Raw genomic sequence first — 17,720 nt, 5'->3', positions numbered from 1 at the left:
ACCAAACAACAGCCAGACAAAAATAAAAGCCGAAACCCTCCACCCCAGGCTCCGGTCTCGAGAATTTCCAGCCTCTTGCGCAAACATCTCATTTAGCCCTGCTCTCAAGGCGAGGGAGGCAGGCGTTATCTGCGTTTCACAGATGAGAACGGAGGGCCCGCGGAAGATCGTGGAGCCAGCAAGTGGCGGCCCCAGAATTCAGGTCCTCAAACTCCCCGTTCAAAGCTTTCCCCACCATGTGACACTGCTTCTCTGTGAACACTTGCTTAGAATACAGCACTGTGTTAGGAGAGCACAAAGAAAAAAAAAATGATGAATTCTTTCCGGGCCGAGGGAGTTAGGGGATCAGGCTTCTCAAAAGAGGTCATTTTCCACAGGTAGGTAGAGGAAACACAGATTGTTGTGGGCAGAAAGACTCGACGGCCTGGGCAGTTAGGCAGCCTTCCCACGCAGGCCAGTGGGGGAAGAGGCCGGTCTTCCGGTAGTCATTTAATCCAGACTACTAAATGATCAGATCTAGGTCCAAGAGAAAACCACCAGAGACGCGACAGCTTCCGTCTGCCTCCAGCTGGCCTCCGGGGCTTCTGTTTCCTGTGTGAGGGCCCATCTGTATCTCAGAAAAGGGACACGGGGAGTGATGGCCTTTCTTCATTACCCCTAATCCTCCTGTAATCGCAGGCCTCAGTGTGCAGATCCTATCACTACACTACAGAATTTATGTGTATTGATCATCTCAGGGATGCATGCATGGGATTCAGGATGTTGTTTTGCTTCACAAAAATGCTCCTGACTTCCTGCGTGACTTAGAGGGTGCCATTTGCCCCCCCACAAACCTATTTCTTCATCTATTAAACGAAGGGAATCATATCAACCATGCAGGGTTGCTGTGGGGACTGAATGAACTAACAGACTTATTTAACATTTGAATTCATTATACGTAACACAGTGTTATACGAGTTTCAGGTGGACAATATAGTGATTCAACAATTCTATATGTTACTCAGTGCTCATCGCGACAGGTGCACTCCTTAATCCCCATCCCTTATTTCACCACCCCCCATCTCCCCTCTGGTGGCCATCAGTTTGTTCTCTAGAGTTGCATCTGTTTTTCAGTGTGTGTCTTACGTCCTTTGTCGAGAAAACTGTTTTTTGGAAGCACACAGCACAGTGCCCGACACAAGCTGTTCATAAACAGGAGTACTTGCCATCACTATACACAGCATGAGGGAGGGAAATGGGTGACGATCTGCCGTGAGCTGCTGACCCCACATCGCCCCCATTGCAGCCAGATGGGGCCCCTGGAAGGCCAACAAGACCAGAGGCTGAATGGCCGTCACGGTCAGGTGAGTCCTTCAAAATAGCTGCTGAGACCTCTGTCTCATGGGTTCGTGGAGAAGAGGGAGAGGGAGACGTCAGGGCTTAGTATCCGACGTGGCTGCAGAAGCAGGTCTTAGGGTGTTAAGAAGCAGACCAAAGGAGTGGCCTTGGTTCGGGTGGTTCAACTTGTCGGACACGGTGACAGGCGGGCGATCCTCCGAATGTGATGAGGGGTTAACGTGTGGCACTCCCGACCAGCCGGTTATGAGAAGACCCCAGACGGCGGCCGAGGGTGAGCGGGGACTGGGGTTACAGCCAAGCCAGAAGAGCGGGGGCTGTAACAGGAGTGGCCAAGTGGACTCAGACATCTATACTCACCTTCAGGGCAAAAATGGCCCCATCAGAGGTAACTGTGGCTCTGGGCTCCCTTGGATATCCATGGCTCACTTCTGGCTCACGTCTCTGGCAGCACAGTTAAGTCCAGATCGCCATCAGCGGTGTGGTTGAGGCTGCACGGGCACATCTGCACGGGTGGACTTAGGCAAGACAGGCAAGGAGGCCTGGGATTGAGCAGGGCTGGAGAAGACAGGAGCCAAGACCCACGAGAGGCCCCTGTAACTGATTGCTCCTTGCGCAAACTCCTCACTTCCTCTGGTGCTTGCTGCTTCCACAGGGATCATCCGTGGCTTGCCGAAACAGATATCCGACACTCCATCCATCCCGTACTTACATTTCACAGTCGTATCAGCTAAGTCCTCCGCATTTGTAGGAACTAAGGTCTTTTCCCTCGGCTAGGAATGCTTTTGCATTTTGGGGGGACTCTTCGGAGGAGGTGTAAAAGGCAATGGAAAAAAGCTCTAGTCAGAAAAACATATCCTGGGTTTACAAATGGGTGATATGTCCTGTAAGGTAGAAAGTAGGGGAAAATGCTTGGGAATTAAAATTTTTTTTAATGTTTATTCATTTTTGAGAGAGAGAGAGAGCGCAGGGGAGGGGCAGAGAGAGAGAGAGAGAGAGAGAGAGAGAGACAGTGGCCGAAGCAGGCTCTAGGCTCTGAGCTGTCAGCATGGAGCCCGGTATGGGACTTGAACCCACAGACTGTGAGATCATGACCTGAGCCAAAGTTGGCCGTTTAACCAAGTGAGCCACCCAGGTATCCCAAAATACTTGGGAATTTTTTTTACTCCTCCCCCCAAAATGCTTGGGAATCTTAACTGTGCTTAGAGCATTCAGGTCAATTGAGCATTCTGAGCACGTGTAGTTGACTTAGCTGGAGATCAATTATAATTCCAGCAGAAGAAATGAAATTTGAACATTATCTGAACTGATGATATACAGGTAACAGGGATATAAAATCACGGTTAAAGCTGGAGTCTAGTTCCAAAGGTGTGATATTATCACGGCAGTAAAAGCACCCTTTGTAGTTAATAACGTAGCCTGGCTTACTCAGCACCCAATCCAGGCCCCCTTAGCTTACTATAGAGACAGAAAAGCTAAAAACTACATTTCCCAGACTTCCTTGCAGGTAAGAGTTTCATGTGACCTAGATTCAGCCAGGCAGGTGTAACCAGCAATAAGGTTCCAGGCCGATGGAGAGCGATGTGAGGCACCGGTCAGGGAGAAACAAATGTGATCTTCTGGAACACGCTGTGGCGGTGTTCCTCTCTTTTACTACTTTGTTCTTATTCCGTACATGCAATCGCTTCTCTTATTTCTTTGAGGGGATTGACAACATATATGTAATGGAAGTTTTTTCTTTCTGCAGAGATTGTGCTTTTGAGTTGCCTCCCCACCTCCCCTTTGTTTTGGCCCTTACATTTTATAGTAGAGGTTTTCCTAGAATGATGATTTTTGTCTGTGTTCACATATAAGAGGTGGGGACTAAAACTTGGAAACCCTGCATAAATGAGTTGGCTTCAAGACTGTGAGCGCCACTGTGGGGTGGTCTGACTGCTGGACGTCTGATGTCACTCTCTTCCGGTCCTTCTTCTTGGGCTGAGCGGAGGGTAGATAGAGGCATCGCTGGAGAGTGGAGAGACGGCCTCAGCCTTCAGTACACCTAACCTCACCTGACTCTCCACCTACTTTGGGTAGGGTTTCCACAGCCACCTGTGCTGGCACAGGTGATTTCTGCCCAACCTTCTCAGGAAGAAACTTCCAGACCTCTTCCCCGGTGGGAAGTCATCCTGTAAGGCGGGATGAGGATGGGATCCAGAGCAACACTCGATTCCTCAACCATCCTTTGGAATTTGGCTTCTCTCCCTCTCGCTCCCCTTCTGGAAGCACTTAACGCTCACGGTGCCTGACATCTTTGAGGATTCAGCTGTGTTATTCAGGTTGGCCTTGAGTTCCCTGCTGCCATTTTCAAATTCAGATCTCTCCAGTTTGCAAAATCCATTACCTCTCGCTCATCTTGTCTTCACTTGGCAATTTTCAGCATTTCGTTTCGAGCCCCTCCCTGTTTTTTCTATCTTTGTGAAGCTCTGCCTTTAAGGGAACCCCTTGGCTATAACCTTAGTGGGGTTTCGGGAAAGGAGGAAAATCAGGTGTTTTCAACCTGCCATCTTTATGTATGGCTTTCCACCTATTTATTTATATCCATTTTCTACCATTTATCCAAGATTTATCACATTAGTAGAAATAATCTTCTACTCAATACATAAAGGTATTACAACATTGTAAACATCTTTTCATGTCATTATACTTTTGAAAACATTTTTATTGGCTATATATTTCAAAGCACAGACATACCTAAACTTCCATATTTGAGTGAGGAATTGCAGACGTACAGATTTCGGTGATCTCTTCCCAAAGGGATCAAAGTGAAAGGTCAGACTGTCAGGCTCTTATTTTTCACTAGAGTTGGATATTTATATTGTTTCGATTTTTTCACTGTTATGATGAATATCTTTGCGCATGAAGCTTTTTTTTTCATGCATTAGGATGATTACTTTAGGTTAGATTCCCGGGAGTGGAATTGCTGGATCCCAAGCTATAAACATTTCTGAGGCTTTAGATTCTCACTGTCAAATATCCTCCCAGAAGTTATGGCATATTTGCCTAACGGAGACGAGCAGTGGGTTGAGCTATGTCTGTGTACACCCTTGGGAGAGGGCAGAGTGAGGGAGTCGGCCAGCTCATCTTGGTCGCTGAGTGCCCGTGTATAAACACCCACCATGGTTTAGCATTTCCTCCTCTGCCCACATCTGATGCTGACTCGTTTGGTCATTATGGTACTAGCCGATGCCAGACTTTACCTGACATCTGGAGTCTTGCCAGTTGTGATTGGGGGAGCACTGACCGTGTGGTTAGATTGTGTAAAAAACACATAGTTGGGGACACCTCTGAGTGACAGCTCCCAGTTTTAGCAAAACTTTGAATTGTTCCAAGCAGAAATCTGGTGATAGTCCTGAGCTGGGATTCCATAGGCCTTGGCACCAACAGAGCTCCGCGCTCAGGGCTCCCCACAGGTGGGGCTAGACCCATGCAAATCGTATGCCAGGGACAAGAGGATGGGGTGCTCAGTGGGACCTTGGTGGTCTCTGGGGTCCATCTCTCCTTGACCAGTGGAGCCTTTATGACACGTCTATGTCATTTTACTTGATAATGTATCTCTAGTCACACAAGGAATTTTGCTTTAAGCAAATGTGTAAGGCAGAGTAGGCTTGAACAAACTTGAAGGGGAAAACATGGGTTTGGGTACTTAAGTGAGGTCCGCATCCTTCACCATCCTGCAGGATGAAGAGACTCTTGAACAGAAATCTCCCAGGGACCATAAACACCGATAGCAAGGGAGACTGGGTTCCAAGCACTTAAGTCAAAACCGTGGCATCGTTGGGGCGCCTGGATGGCTCCGTTCGTTGAGCGTCCAACTTTGGCTCAGGTCACGATCTTGCAGTCCGTGAGTTTGAGCCCCGCGTCGGGCTTGCTGTTGTCAGCGCAGAGCCCGCTTCGGATCCTTTGCCTTCCTCTCTCTCTTCTCCTCCCACACTTAAGCTCTCTCTCTCTCTCAAAAATGAATAGACATTTAAACAAATTTAAAAATGTATGCCAGGCGTGTGTGTGTGTGTGTGTGTGTGTGTGTGTGTGTGTGTGGTTGTTACTTATCGGTTTCCGTGGCTGGTATGTCCTATAGTGTTGTGGTGCTGAAGCTGAAGATGCTGGTGGTCGTGGGGCAGGGTCCTCGTGGGCGAGCTGATGGCGACACTCCCGTCCTCGGGCTCTTTGACAGCCGCCTCTCAGGTAGCAGCCCTTTCGTAGTCCTCAGGACCCCAGAATCCTCCCGAAGGACAGCTGCTTTGAACAAACCCTGAACAAAACAAATTTACCTCCCCGGTAGGACCCTGATTACTGAACACTGCAACTGCCTTGGTAATTTTCCGTAGTGTTTTATTGATGCATCTGTATGAAATGTCACAAAAGACAGCACCTGAAAGCTAAATATATTAGAGGAAAGAGCTTGTCCTTTAGCGCATGAGAGATTTACATTCTGATTCATCTGTCTAGCTCCCAGGGGCTTCCACATCTGACGTGGGAACATGATACTTAGCTCATAAGGTTGTCCATGAGATGAAAATGACCCTCGTGAATGCAGTTGGCACAGTGCCCGCCCACAAACTGTGCTAGTCCCCTTCCTTCCTCTCAGGGGAGAAGTGCCTTGGAAGGCGGGTCCCAGTCAGAGACCTTCCTGAACAACCCATCAACGACTGAGCCCCTGGCGCTTTGCTCTCGCCTGCTTACACCTGACTCTGATAATTGATGCACCTCTGAGAACTCCTCCTCTCCTCTACCATCTCCTCCTAGTTCACGAAGCCGTGGTTCTGGGAGTGTGGTCCCTGGATCAAGAATATCAGCATCACCTGGGAGATTAGAGATGCCCCCTTCTAGGGCCTGATCCAGATCTACTGAATCAGAAAGTCTGGGGCTGGAGAAGCAGACTCAAGTTTGGAACTGTTGGTCTGAGGACCCCGGACTCTTGTTAATGTGACCCACGTTCACATTTGACCTGCTCTGTCCAGATGGAGCCCACCTGGTTTGAGATTGAGAAATCAGCGAAATCTCTACCCATGTCTCCAACAGGTGCCCCCCACTCCCACAGTGGAACCTTTATCTTGTCTCAGCGATCGTGTCTCACCTGTGCATGCCTGCCATCCCTGTGGCGCTCAGCGCGTGGCCAAGCCTCAGCCTGCGAGCAGGAAGCCCTATCAGCTCTCCGACAGCCCGGCCTCTGGATTATGGGGCACGCACTTCATTCTAGTTTTCCTTTTCCTTTGTATTTTACATCACATCAGTCCTTGAAATGATGGGTTTTGCCAAATGAAGAGAGAGAGAAAAACAAAACAAAACAAAACCCTTCAAATGTTGCTGAACACTTTAATAGTCTTGAGTGTTTTCCCTGATCAGAGGTTCCGAGCATATGCCAGCCCTTGCCTCATTTCCCATCTCCAGAATCCCGTCACCTCTTTGGTAATTGGGGGAAAAATTCTCACCATGTCAAGCAGGGCAACGAAAATTGCTATAACTGTAATCTTCAAAGTCAGGATCCTGAATATTGTCATCAAGTCCTCGTTTCTGTATCCCTGTATCCCGCACAGGTTTAGCACATGCGGGGTTAATCCACCCACACCCGTCTGATGGGTGTGCTCCATCCGTATCAGGCCTCTCCGGAGCCTGCAGGTTCCTCAGCTGCTGGCATACTTAGAATGCTATGGAATTAGGACTTCCTTCAGTAGGCTTGTGTTTATCTTGCAAGGAGCTTTGCCAAGATGAAATTCGATTTTATAAGGTCTCGGATGATTGGGGAACCATAGCTGGGCTTTAATATTTCGGAGAGCAATTATGCTTGGCTTGTCAAGATCATGTAAAATATGCAACCTATTCCTTGGGCAATATTTTGTTAGAGGTTATCGGGCATGATGGTTAGAGGTCTGAGAAATTATCCTGATTTTAACAGTTGTTTTGGGTTTGGACAGAACTGGAAATGATTCAGTGGTCCCAGTAGAACCTGCTACGGGCAGGAGGTCTGCTTTCCAAGCCTGGAGCCTTTGCATTTGCTCTATCCTCTGCCCTGGAGTGTTTGCCGAGGTCTTTCAGGACACACAGCTTGTGACGCTGCAGCAGAACGCAGTGATGAGGAGCCCACACCCTGGAGCCCGACTGCTGGGGTTAGAACACTGCCTCTCCCTCCTTCCAGCCACGTGACCCTAGGCACATGACCAGGGCCTTCTCCCCCTCAGCTTCTGCCACAGTAAAATGGAGATAATAGTACCGACCTCACGACTTGTCGAGAGGATTCGAATCATTCATACGTGCAAAGCGCTCGGAACACTTCTTGGCATGAAGGGAGCACTCAGCCATCGTTAACCATTACAGTTATAATTCAGGTCCAGTTGCAAAGGCACCCGTTCTGAGAGACCTTGCCTGACCGCTCAGTCCGAAGCAACCATCCACAACCCAATTCAGCCTTCATCAAACCACCACTTTGTGATCTTCATGACATTTAGCGTAATCTGGCATTACGTGATGTGAGCACTTGTTCATCTGTGTATTTTATGTGTCTCACCAACCCCAGAACATAAGTTCTGTAACATCAGGGATTGTGCTTAGTCACTGCTGAATCCTTAGCACCCAGGATCCTGCTGAGATCCCAATAGACATTCAATAAAACATTACTAAATGAATTTCAAATTACAGAGTTAGTCTATTTCTGACCAAACTCAGAGCTATTATTCTCCCACATCGTAGAGTGGCAGGGCATGATCTGGGATACACAGACCCCCTGAAACGCAGATTTTCTCTTATAATTCTTCAGGGCTTGGGTTGCTCTTTGGGGAACTTTGGAGTCTTCAGTCCAGCATCTTCTGAGGCCCGAGAGAGAGGTACAAGGGGTCAGGAGGAGCATGGTAGAGGGTGACAGTTCAACCCCCCGCCACCCCCACCCCCCCCCGATGAAAATGATTTGGCCCTTCTAGCCCTTCAAAGATTAAACATTGAGTAAGTTTATGTTTGCACAGAGGAGGCTTGGCTGTTCTCATGCCAACCCAGGGAGATTGGTTCACTTGGCCACACGGTTCATCCCGCCTTCTCCACGGATGACTGGCCACCCCTGCCATGACGTTTTGCTACTCTGGCTCCAACACAGATCACAATGATCCTTCACATGAGAAAAATCCCATGTTTCTTTGCCAGGCTTGGCCGAGAGCGCGTAGCATTTGGATGTCCAAATCTGTAACTCTCAGTGTTGAGCTTCTCTAGAAGATGTATCCATTATGATCCAAGCCAGTCTGGGAGCACTAGATCAGACACTGCTGGGTCAACTACTTTATGACTCGACGTTACACTTGTCCACGCAGATTGTGTGGTGGCTTCTGTTCCAATCCTCCTGTGCTAGTCAGGATGGGATAGGTTTTACAGCAGCAACAAAGAGCCCCCAAAGTCTCAGCGACTCGATGCAACAGAAGTTTATTTAGTGTTCCTACAAAGTCAGGGTGATTCTCCAGAGGAACTGTCCTCCAAGTGGTGACTCAGTGAATGAGGATGCTCTGAACATGAGGCCTCCTCTCCAGGATCACCAGAGGAGGGGACGAGGGAGACTGGGGCCTGTGCACAGGCCTGTCCGAGGCAGCATGAAGCAATGCATTTCCTCTCCGGTTCATTGACTGGAACTGGTCATGGCCTAGTTACTGCAAGGACACTCGAAACGTGATCTTTCATGTACTTAGGAGGGGAGGACAAGTAGGTGTTGGTGAACACCTCCCGAAAGACTCTGGTACACAGAAAAACTGAGGTTACTTGTTTTGTACCTACTACTTGAAGGGACATTCCTCCAGCAATTGAAAAGATATTAGCTTCCTGTACCAAGAGTGTAGCATAGCTTGAATCTTCTCTGTCTAAAGAAGAAAAATAAACTCACATATTTCATCTTTAGTGGGGGCACCTTCCTGGTAGGATGACTGCTAGACTATGACCCAATAATGCATAGGATTTGGATGGAGGAAAAAAGTAATGTTTCAAGGCCTTGGGACATATAACCAGTGACTTAGAGACAGGAATGATTATGAATGGTACCATTAGCATGAAATTAGAAAACCATTCAGACATGAGAGTCTTTCAGAGAGATGTTAACCACCCCTAAGACTTATTTCCTACCTTCTCAGGATTGGTGATAAGATACAGAGATGAAATATTCAGGTCCTTGGAAAGTTTGCCCAGGCATTTATCAACTTCTTCAAGGAGGGTCTGTGATGCCTGGTGTATTCCATGCATTGAACTAGAAGGGGATATGTGTGCAAGTAAAACATGGTTCGAGGCTTCAGAGGACTCATGGTCTAGCAGAGGATACTGATTGACAAAATAATAATGTCTATACAACATAGGAACCATTGCCCAAGGTGAAGCAGTGGCTTGTGAGGTCAGATAAAGGCTTTAGGCAGCGGGAAGTATTTAAACTCAATCTGGAAGAATGGGCAATCAATAACCAGGTAGAGCATTCCAGGCACTGGGAACACTGTGTAAAGTCATAGAGGTGTCAAACGGGAAGGTGTGTTTGAATGCGAGAATAAATACATAAATAAATAAAGTAGGATTGTTGATTGAGGAGGGGAGGGCAGGGCATGAGATGTGGCTAGAATGGTCATCTGGATCCAGGCCACAGGGACTATTTTTGCCATGTTAAAGAGTTTGGGCTTTACCCTGAGGGCAGTAGGATGCCTTTGGACAGTTCTAAGCAGGGAGTGAAGGCTCTGATCAGTCAGTTTTCTTTAGAGCTGGCAGAAGGGAGGTTGCCACACTGGAAGCAAGGTGACTGGAGGGGGGACTGATGTGGTCCAGTGAGACTAGAGCAGGGCGCCATGGGATTAAGACAAGACCTACTAAGTCTGGCATTGTTGTGGCAGAGGGAAAGGGATGGCATATTTCCTGTCTGATGCTGCTCAGCTTAGGGGTATGGGAGAGAGTGGTGTAGAGTAGGATCCATCAAGAACCAAATGAAGTTTCAAACTCCAGTCTCTCCAAATGTAGGAGATGCCATTGGTTCCTTGGCCAGATCCCATTGTCATGCTGGGGGTGTAGGCTGCCGGAAGTTCACAGAGGTGAGCTTTCTGGAGAAGCCGGAGTCCTCCATGGTCAAGTCAAGGCTAGACTTCACCTGAGACCACATCCTCCTTCCTCTGCCTTATCCTGCCTCCCTCCCCCTATTTCTCCCCAGAGTGCTTCCTTAATACAGCCTGTGCACCAGAATCCTTGTCCCAGGCTCTGTATCCAGAGAAAGTAATCTGAGATGTCAGGAAATGGTGGAGATAGAAGGTGAAAGCCAGGAGAAAACCAACCAGACAAATGGCTATCCCTCTGAGGAATGAAAATTAGAAAGCACAGTCTAAGAGCAAAGTGTCTGGTGCAGTGGGGCTGAGGGGAGACGCCTTCCTGCTCATGGACAAGACTTTGTATTCTTCGGACTAAGTGCGTGTGTGTGCGTGTGTGTGCACATATGTGTGTACTCTGCCCTTAGGGATAGGGACTAGAGCTGCCCCCCTGAGCCTCTCAGGGTTTGTCGGGCTGAGTTCCAAGCCCCTTGTGTTAAAAATTCCCAGGGTTGGGAGGCTCTGCCCATCTGTTTACAAAGCAGATGTAGGAGGAGGTGGAAAACACTGTGAGGGTCCAACGTGTGCTATTCTCATCTTGTTTCAGGAGGGGCGACATGGCAATGAACGCCTTGTTTCAGGAGGGTCCCTATGGCATTGCTGGCCCTTGGTCACCTGATTTGAAAAGAGAAGGTTGGGACCAAATAACCTTAGCTTCTCCCGCACTTTGATTCCATTCTACCTTCTGAAATAGAATCGCAAATGCTAATGTCATCTACGTCCTCTTGTTGCCCGGGTGGCTCCTGAGGCAGTGGGCTGCAGAAATAGATAAAATTTGTCCCTGGTGCACTCTTCCCTTTTTCCAAGCCACCTTTTGACAAAGACATTGGCTCCCTCCTGTCCCCTTTATACTGAATAACACTACCCTTGTGGGCAGAAGTCATTTTTAGCCTCTGCGTCTGGGCGAAGGCTCCGAGCCCAGTTCTCCCATTGTTTTGCTGCCTCCCTTTCAAAGCGGCCACACCAGGCTGTGGAGCAAGCCTGGGCCAGCCTCCGGGTGGCATTCGCCGCGACTCTGATGCCACACTGAAAAACGCATCGAGTTGCTGGCGTGCAGAACAATACTAAGAGGGGCTGGCTGGGATTTTTATTTTCTACTTCCTCTTCCAAAAAGCTTTGCTCCATTCTGGCATGGAGACAGAATCAACTACTCCGTTCGGCAAACACTATAAAACCATCTCCAGACAAAACCTCCATTGGTGCTTTAATCAGACAGCTGTAAGGTACCAGGTCCAGGTCGATGCTGAGGGATTATGTGCAAGGGTGAGGCGTTCCAGGTCGCCTTAGACACCGTGGATTGTTTCAGCTTGTCATTTTAGCTCTTGGTCTTATGGATGAACTGGGGGAGAGGGAGTAAGGGAGAGGGGAAATGGGGGAGAAAGGAGAGGGAGAGGGGGAGGGGAAGGGGGGAAAGGGGAGAGAGAGAGAAGCATGGAATGGTGAAGATGGGGAAAGAAAGGACAATGCCCTTGAAGGAAGGCGAGGGAGAGTGGGGGAGAGATTAGAGACAGAATTAGAGAGAGAGAGGCAGAAACACATAGAGAAGAGAAAGAGACAGAGAGAGGAGAAGCAAAGGAAGGAGGACGGGGGAAATGGAGGAGGGAATTAGACATGTGGACGCGTTCAGATATGGAGGGGTGTCTTGCTTATTGCAAAGAATTTGGAAAGAGGAGGGGCCGTGGACTCCAGCACAGCTTTACTGAGGAAGGGCGGTTAGGAGTGAGCCAACAGTTTTTGTGAAAAAATGGGAAAAACTTCTGACATTTGGGCAGACCCAGGCTTTGGAGAAATGAGGGATGGAAGTGGCCTAGCTGGGTTGTGGCCCAGGGCACACGAGCTCCTAAGCCTCTGGTCTCCACAGCACATCCTTACCTGCCCCGGGGGGGGGGGGGGCTGTCTTGTATTCCTGGGGGCTGTCTGCCTTTAAAAGGAGCGGGGGCTTAGGATGATGACCCTTTCTCGACTCTGCTGAATGCAGGACAAACGGGGATGTTTTAGAGGCATCTTCAGAAACTTGGGTCACAAGGTTCTGCCTCTGTCCCTTGCCATTTCTGGAGCATCAGACAATGGTTTGGCCTTTCTGAACATGAGTTCCCTTATGTTAAAATGGAGATTATAGTAATACCGATTGGACAATGCTATTGTTCAGTGTAGCAGGGTCCCTATGGCATTGTTTCTCCCTTTTCCCCATGAAACTTCCCAGTGGAGTTCCCTGAGTGACTGGGGTCTTCGGTTTCTTCCCTGCACAGCCTGGTGCTCTGGGCTCCCAGGAACGAGGTCTGTTTCCTTCACGGGGCATGGCCTCCAGCCAGGCCCAGAGGCGCCACCTCCTTGGAGGCCGTGATGCCATAGTCAATCTTGGATTAATCACTGGGAGGGGGCCAGGGCTTGTGACGGGGTTTCATGCCCAGAAGGTAATGCCACAGCCTCTCCAGTCCCCATCTGGCTCCTGGAAGTCTTGCCCACTTAGCGATTCTGGGTGCTGGGCATGCTGATGAGCCTCAGTGGTCAGAGTGAAGCTGGGCAGCCTCTTCATCAGGCCCTGGAGACTGTGCCCCTGACCACTGGCGGTGAGATGAAATGAAGGAAGCAGTGGGGTGCCCGGGCGGTTCAGTTGGTTAAGCATCTGACTCTTGGCTTCTTCGTTTAGGTCATGGTCTCACAGTTCATGGGATTGAGCCCCATGTCAGGCTCCACGCTAAGCATGAGCCTGTCTAAGATTCTGTCTCTCTCTTGGGGCACCTGGGTGGCTTAATCGGTTAAGCATCCAACCCTCGATTCCGTTCAAGTCGTGATCTCATGGTATGTGGGATGGAGCATCACACTGGGCTCTGTGTTGACAGTGTAGAGCCTGCTTGGGATTCTCCCTCTCCGTGTCTGCAGCTCCCCTTCTCATGCCCTCTCTCTCTCTCTCTCTCTCTCTCTGAAAACAATAAAAAGAAATGAAGGAAGCAAGTGCCTTCCCCATGTCACAGAGACGGTTTCTTCTTGAAATCTTCTCATTGCCCTTTTGGCTTTTTGGCTTATCATTTCCCGTTTCCATTCTTCTGCCCCTTGGGCAGCCTGCCCTTGGGTCAGGCAGAGGCCAGAGACTGGGAAGTACCAGACAGAGGGAGCCCAACACCATGGTCCCACTTCGTGTCTAAGTCCACAAAGAGGATTCAGACCAACATCCTCGTTGTGAATCGCTTTCCTAAACCGTCACTCCCTGGTCCCCATTAGGCGCCAGGCCCCATTCCGGAGCTGTCTCATGTGTCCTCTCCACATCCCTCTTGGGCTGGCAGGAATGCACTGCTCCCGTTTTCAATAAAATAGGAGGAAGCTCAGAGAGAGGGAGGAGCTTGCTCATAAATGGTGGAACCAGGATGGGACAGGATCCAGCCCTCCAGGGACTCCTAGATACAGAGTTCCCAGGAGGAGTCCCACAGAATGCTGGGAAGAAGACATTTGCAGGTGAGGGAAGGGAGCCAGAGTCGAGGTGGACGGACACAGCTGGACGATGGACAACGTGGATGTGGCAGATGCCCCCCCCCACCCCCCACGGCGGTTAGAAGAGGTAGGGACCCTGGCTCTGTCCTCACTACCATGGTAGCGTTGATGCATATTTAACTGACAAATATGCTGAAAAAGGGGGCAGGTGGCAAAATCTCAGACTGAGAGAACTTTGGTCAAAGACTCTAGAAATTTAGTTTTGGTTGCTGCGTTTTCGTAATTAAAGGTATGAGAGGAATAGAGAGGCTTTCCCTTCCTTTGCAAATGTCCCCACCATCTGTCTCCTCCCTCTTTCTGACACACACACACACACACACACACACACACACACACACACACACACCTGGAGCTTCCGAGATAGCCAGACCCCACCTGGGCATTATAGCTATTGCCTCACCAGGAAGGGACAGCGACAGCACCATGTAGGATAATGCTTTATTTTCTTTTTTTAATTTTTTTTCAACGTTTTTTATTTATTTTTGGGACAGAGAGAGACAGAGCATGAACGGGGAAGGGGCAGAGAGAGAGGGAGACACAGAATCGGAAACAGGCTCCAGGCTCCGAGCCATCAGCCCAGAGCCTGACGCGGGGCTCGAACTCACGGACCGCGAGATCGTGACCTGGCTGAAGTCGGACGCTTAACCGACTGCGCCACCCAGGCGCCCCTAATGCTTTATTTTCTGTGCCTCTTCCCTGCCTGGGCTGCTGGGTGTCTGCTGGGCTGGAGACAGTGAGGGAAAATTGTGTCCTTGTGTTCCCTGGGGCTACATGATGTGCCCAGGCTCTTGGCCCAGCCTCTCTACAGCACTAATCAGCTTGCATTACAAGGCTCGGTTTCCAAGGCTGTCTTCACCATGTGCTTGCAATTCCCACTGAGCCACAGGCCAAACGTGATTTATTCTCTGCACACAGAAGTTGCTGGTGGGTGTGCTGGAAAGAAGGGGTTGCGGACAGAGTTAGAAGCTGGCGTTACCCTGGCACACCCTCCCCACAAGCCCTCGTGTGCAGATGCGGAATTCCAGACCGAGCCATGAACCCCAATTCCAGGGAGTCCCAAGAGACCAGGGGACTGTGCTAGTGAGCCATGTGGTAGTTTTGCAATGGGAGGCAGACTCTTCTCGATCCAGAGTACAGGAATCGGTCGGGTCCTGGCGTTACCTCCCAAAGCTGCGTTGGACGTTCTAGGCATTGGTTCTTAAACCTAAGTGAGCATCAGAATCACCTGGAATGCTTGTTAAAACACAAATGGATGGGCCCCACTGCTGAGTTTCTCCTGGCCCAGGAGCATTTGCGTTTCCAGTATGTTCCCAGGTGATGCTGATACTGTAGATCCAGAGAACTGCACTGCCTCGGTCAATCTGAGGGGAGCACGGAGACGGGAGCACGGTTTCAGTGGTCCCCAGATGCTGGGATCTGTAGGGATACCTGAACCACTGATCAGGGTCATTATATACCACACTGCTCCCACGCTGCTTTTTCTCATCTCTGTCTTGCCAAAATAGCCAAGGCAAGAGGAAAAAAAAATCCACAACCACAAAAATGCTCCTAAACAATAGTAAGAGCCACCGCAACAAAACTAAATAGGAAACAGTATGTATCCTGGGTGTCGTAAAGCGGTTTTGCACGACGTCCTTAGTGGGAGCTCGTGAGGAGCGTGGCAGGGTCTAGACAGGCTAGAGTTTGCCAGCCAGGTCCTCGGTGCTGTTTGGGGAAATGGCTCCAGAAAGCTGGTGTGAGTACGAACCTCAGTCCCCACCTGTTGTCCCTTCCATTCAGCTGCCTCCTAAGGCATGGACGCCTCACCATCTGTGCCTTCAGTGTGAGAAACAGATCTTAAAATATACTATTTGAGTAAAATGGTATTTGCAGGGGTGCCTGGGTGGCTCAGTCGCTTAAGCGTCTGACCTCGGCTCGGGTCATGATCTCACGGTTCACGAGTTCGAGCCCCACGTCGGGCTCTGTGCTGACAGCCCAGAGCCTGGAGCCTGCTTTGGATTCTGTGTCTCCCTCTCTCTCTGCCCCTCCCTTTGCTTGTGCTCTGTCTCTCTCTGTTGAAAATAAACCCTTAAAACAATGGTATCTGTCAGCTCACGGCTGCACTGACCCCTTCCCATTATTGTGTTGTCGTGTTGCTGCAGGAACTATGGTACAACCAGGGGTGCAGGTCCAGGAAACGGTCAGCTTTCCAGGGAACGGAGGTTGGCAACAGTGTGGGAAGTTCAAAGAGAAGCTGCAAAGTGTTTGATAGCTGGCAGTTAGGCCCTCATGTCCTCAGAGACTGGGGACGTTCTGGAGGTCGAGGGTTATACAGTCTAAGGTATTGACATTCCTAGAGGGCATGGGCACCTCTTAAACCCTCCATGAACTTCTCCACCCTTTCTCCCACCTGCCGCGCAGACCCCGTGGGTAAATACTAATCAACGTGTGTACCTAAAAACCCCTAATAATCCACAAGCTGCACATCCCTGCCTGGAATCTGGCTGGGGTCTCAGAGCTAGAATGTACCTTCCTCTTCTTTCCAAGTCCAAATTGTGCCTCCATTCAGCCGGTTTGCTGCTCTCCATCATGGAAATTCGGAAGATTTTTCACAGCCTGGGTCTGACGGGCTTGTTACCGCTGTGCTCTGAATTCATGCCTGCTCAGCCAGCACCACCTTCCCACGAGGAGGTGTCTCGAGGTGTCATCTGGGCTTTTAGCTCTGTTGTCAGCTTTGAGATAAATTGGACCCACATTGCGTGGCAAAGGGGAAGAGGTGAGGGAGGAGGGGAGAGAGAGGGGAGGATGGAGAGGTCGAGACAGACAGACAGACCCTCGTTCTAGACAGATCTATTTTCTGATTAGGCTCTAGAAGAATGTTCCCCGTTAATTGTGTGCCCCAAGTGTGGGTCTGTCAGCGGATCTGCAAATTTTTCCAGCTTTGTTTGACTTGTGGTTTGAAGGCAGAAGGTCCACCAGGTGGGGCTAAAGAGAGGCTTGTTTTGAACGAGGCCCTTAGCTGACTGGCTCACTTAACGAAAAAAGTTAGTCTTGGCAAAGACTTTACTTTTCGCATCTTAAAATGAAAGCGAAGATCTGGAAAGTCGGTGCGGTTCATGCTGTGACTATAGAACGTTCCGTGCTTTCAATGGCGCCGAGCGTCTCTCTTCAGCCTCAAACCAATGCCCTGCAGTGGGCTTCCTTTCTTCTTCTGGCCTCCCTCAGCCCCTGATCTCCCTCCCTTTCCTCACTCCCTCTCTTCTTTCCATCTCTCTCTCCTTCCCTCCTTCTTAACCACTTCCCTCTCAGGGCCAACTCCCCCCACCCCCATTCGGATTTAAGATTCATTTGTCTGTTGGGACAATCCGATCTCCCCTTCACCTTAAAGCACGATTTCGATTTCAGGGAGTAGCTATGTTTTCATATGTTTCTGAGGCCTTCAGACCCCGAAAGGCAGGGCAGAGCAGCTCACCCTCTCATGACAGAGCTCGTCGCTCTAGAGCGATTAACATTATTGTTTTGGAGAAATTTCTTCAGCCAACTTCCAACTGAATGTGTATATAGCATTTGCCGGGGAGATGCTAACGGTTCTCAGAATCCCCCGACAGAGCACCTCATCTCCCTGACATGCTGGTGATCTGTCCTTCCTGGTGAATGATTTGCGAATTCCCCTCCCTTCTCCCTTGAAAGCATTAGGGAAGAGTTTCAGCAGTCGTACTTTGAAATACAAACATTTGAAGTTCAGAGTGTGCAGATAATAAATAATGCTCTAAGTTTTTAGATTAATTGGTAATTAAT

The 17,720-nt window shown here is 49.5% G+C and overlaps 1 long non-coding RNA gene across 1 annotated transcript; it reads left to right on the top strand.

The window, feature by feature from the left end:
• Positions 1 to 4,975: 4,975 nt before the first annotated feature.
• On the top strand, positions 4,976 to 7,998 carry LOC122230527. The gene is made up of 3 exons (XR_006207514.1): positions 4,976 to 5,200; positions 5,453 to 5,559; positions 5,963 to 7,998. It is a non-coding gene; the product is annotated as an uncharacterized LOC122230527 (long non-coding RNA).
• Positions 7,999 to 17,720: the final 9,722 nt, after the last annotated feature.

This window comes from Panthera tigris, chromosome C2 (assembly GCF_018350195.1).
Source record: "Panthera tigris isolate Pti1 chromosome C2, P.tigris_Pti1_mat1.1, whole genome shotgun sequence".
Taxonomy (NCBI): Eukaryota; Metazoa; Chordata; class Mammalia; order Carnivora; family Felidae; genus Panthera; species Panthera tigris.
The sequence above is the reverse complement of the archived record's forward strand: the minus strand, read 5'-3'. Positions and strand labels throughout refer to the sequence as shown.